The sequence below is a fragment of the Microchirus variegatus genome (genome assembly GCF_963457635.1).
Source record: "Microchirus variegatus genome assembly, chromosome: 6".
NCBI lineage: Eukaryota > Metazoa > Chordata > Actinopteri > Pleuronectiformes > Soleidae > Microchirus > Microchirus variegatus.
Window position 1 is genome coordinate 25,897,130 of NC_139807.1, and position 3,368 is coordinate 25,900,497.

Sequence of the window (3,368 nt, forward strand, 5' to 3'; positions counted from 1 at the left end):
TGTTCCAACCGTCTGCACTCTGCTACCTGAGATGTGAAAGAGCGCAGAAAAAGAGAACAAGGGGGAAACAGAAACAGGCATCAAGGTGCAGCTCCAGCATTACACAGAGAGAAAAAAAAACATACTTTCAAAGTGGAAACAGCTGCTTTAGGAGGCGAAGGCTCACATTTTCACCTGGGAACCATTGATTGTTTCCTGACACCCAAAAGCCGACCATAAAAAAAGAACTAAAACAAATCAATGCAGAGAGTGGAAATGAATCCAAACTCGTATTGTGTTGGAGATTCATGGGCCTGGGAGACATACAGTAACACCTGCTCACACACTCAGCTGCTGCTGACTGAAATACCCCCCGCCTTCCCTTCTCTTCACTCACACATACACACTCCATGAAGCTCTGACATCCCAATCAGTGCCCCCTCGCTACAACTTCCAAGCGCACACACACATATATGTGCACACACACGTACACTCTCTCTCCTCCCCGCCTGTCCCCTCTCGTCCCCCTAGTTCAGACAGCCGGCTTGACAGCCAGTGACAAGTGCAGCTGGATCTGCTGCTGTCCATCACTGTCGACTGGCTTTCAGCAGAGCGCCGCGCTGCTACTAAGAGTCTCTCCTGTCCTCTGCCAGACGCGCTGCCAGGACCAAACAAGGCAAGGCCCCGGCGCTCTATCGTGAAGGGACTGGACGGTACAGTAGAGAAGGAAAACACCACACAGGCTGGAGGTGCCGGAGCCACAAAAACTCTAACGTCTGTTATCAAAGTAACCCGACACAAACGCGACAATCAACCAGTGATGACATCACAATAAGAATTAGAATCTCCTCAAAGTGTGAACCGTGTCATCCATGGATGTATTATATGAACTGGATAGAGCACCGCCCCTTCGCTTCCGTTCATTCCTATGAAGCTGCTCACCCAGCGCATTATGCCAAAACAGTTTTTTGACTTCCGCGTTTATTTCCGGGTTATGGGGCCCATAGAGCATGCGCAGTAGTGTCACTACCATATAAAGATCCATAAAAGCCCGTGTCCATGTCTCGAGGTGTCCTGTGGACACGTTTACAGGTGTTTCTTTTACCATTGCGATCAATGGGAAAACATTTTTTTGGGCTTTTATGGGGTTTTCTGTTGCAGTACCCACAGTGGCCACCATGTAAAAAATTGTCTTCAAGGCAGAGGGGGCGATGCTCTATCCAGTTCATATAATACATCCATGGTGTCATCTTATAATGAGATAATGTGTCACACATGAAAGCGTCCGTGTAGAAACAAGCACCAACATAACAGTACTATTCTTGACCTTATGACCTCAAATGAATGTTGTAAGTTAAGTAAAGCTTTCCATTGGATGTTTTGTAGTTTTTGTAATGTAACTTTAACTAAGCACAGGCTGTAAAAAAAAGTAAATATATTTGAACTTAGTCATGGTTTGGGCCGTTTATTTCTTCCTTTATGGGTTTTTGATTTGAATGCATCAACATAAACGTGTTATTCACGCGTTAGTAGTCTAGTAGTTTATCGCTAACACAAAAAAGGTGGTATGAGGCCATCCCGAATCGATTAGCTACACCTGTTCAAGTGCTCGCCAATGCAAATCTGTAATCGGCCAATCACACGGCAGCAACCTAACACGCTTAGACATGGTCGGGACAATCTGCCAACCTGGTCTGGGTCTCAGAAACGACGCATTTCCCTTCCAACTGGCCAGAAAATGTCAGAAAAAGAATCCAGAAAGGCAACAGTAACGCAGATAATCACTCGTTACAATCGAGGTGTTGGCTACAGCAGCAGAAGACCATGCTGGGTGTCAGTAAAGCTGCTTGAACCTAATCTCTCCTACATTAAATCTGTACACACCGACGAGACATTTCAATCCCTGCTCCACTTTTTATACATCGTTACCTTTAGAAATCCCATTTACAGCCCGCGCGGTGTGTTAATATATTATAGGCGACGGGCTAACGCGTTAAATCACTGTCACCTAATGTGTTCTTCATTTTCACTTCTCCCACGAGCCGGTGATAAATCCGGTGTTTTCCTCCACAGCCTATTTAGCCTATTTCTCTGCTCTCACGTACAAGCATTCAGCAGCTGGTGTCTGTATTTAAAGAGTGCCACTCTCTGGAGTGTGCTGCACGAGGGCCATTGACACAGTGATCCTCAGAGCACAAGGGGCACTCTGCTGTTTGCCCCATGCCAGACGCTGTCAACACAAACACACAAGGTTGTAGATGGAGGCGGACGGGGTTGGCGGGTATAAATAGATCGAGCCATTCTCCCTTCTATACAAGTCTAAACACACAAACAAGCTCCCCGTGCGACTGAACGAGTGGGCCGTTCCCTGCCAGGAGGCAGCCATTACTGTATGTTTCAGTGAAAACGGCAAACTTAAATGTGCCACTGTGTACATGAGAGTTTTTCTATGGCTAATGCTGTTCCTTAAAGATCAGGGCGGTCAATGGCTAAGATACATTACCGTTCAAAAGTTTGGGTTCGAATTGAAGGAAAAGCACTTTTCTTCAATGAATATAACATTAAATGAATCAGAAATACACTCTATACATTGTTAATGTGGTAAACAACTATTCTAGCTGCAAACGTCAATATGTACATAGGTGTATAGAGGCCCATTTCCAGTGTTCTAATGGTACATTGTGTTTGCTAATGGCGTTAGAAGGCTATTGGATGATGAGAAAACCCTTGTGCAATGATGTTAGCACAGATTTGCTGGTTCTTTGACCGAAGGGAAACATCATTATTATATATATTATACAACAAATATACACAAAATATATCGGAAAAACGCGACATTTTGTGTCCAAACAGCAGCACACTTATGCATAGTTTGAATAAAAACAACGTATTAACAGTTAAAAACATGAAATAGAGTTTTCAAGTTTCTGACAACAAAAATGGTTTGACTTGCATAAATTAGTAATAATAGTCTAATTAATTCAATAATAATCAACAGAGGCTTATTAAAAATGGCAAAAAAATTGGTAGTAGTACACACATTTGCTCACAATTTATATTGTGAATAAAGTTAATCTGGTTTGCCAGCTTTAAAAAACAGGCCATATGAAAGTTTACCAGTATTAAACTAAATCTGAAGCAACAGATTGATTCAACATTCAAGTTGTGCTCACATGACACAGACGTAACATGGCATACAATGGAAAAAAAGCCTGACGTTTACTTTACTATAGCACAAATAGCAAAACTGACTACTATCTACTCCCACTGTGGGATTATAGACAGCTGTTTAATCTGACCAGGACACGGGACACACACACACACACGCACACGCACACACACACACACACACACACACACACACACACACACACACACACACACACACA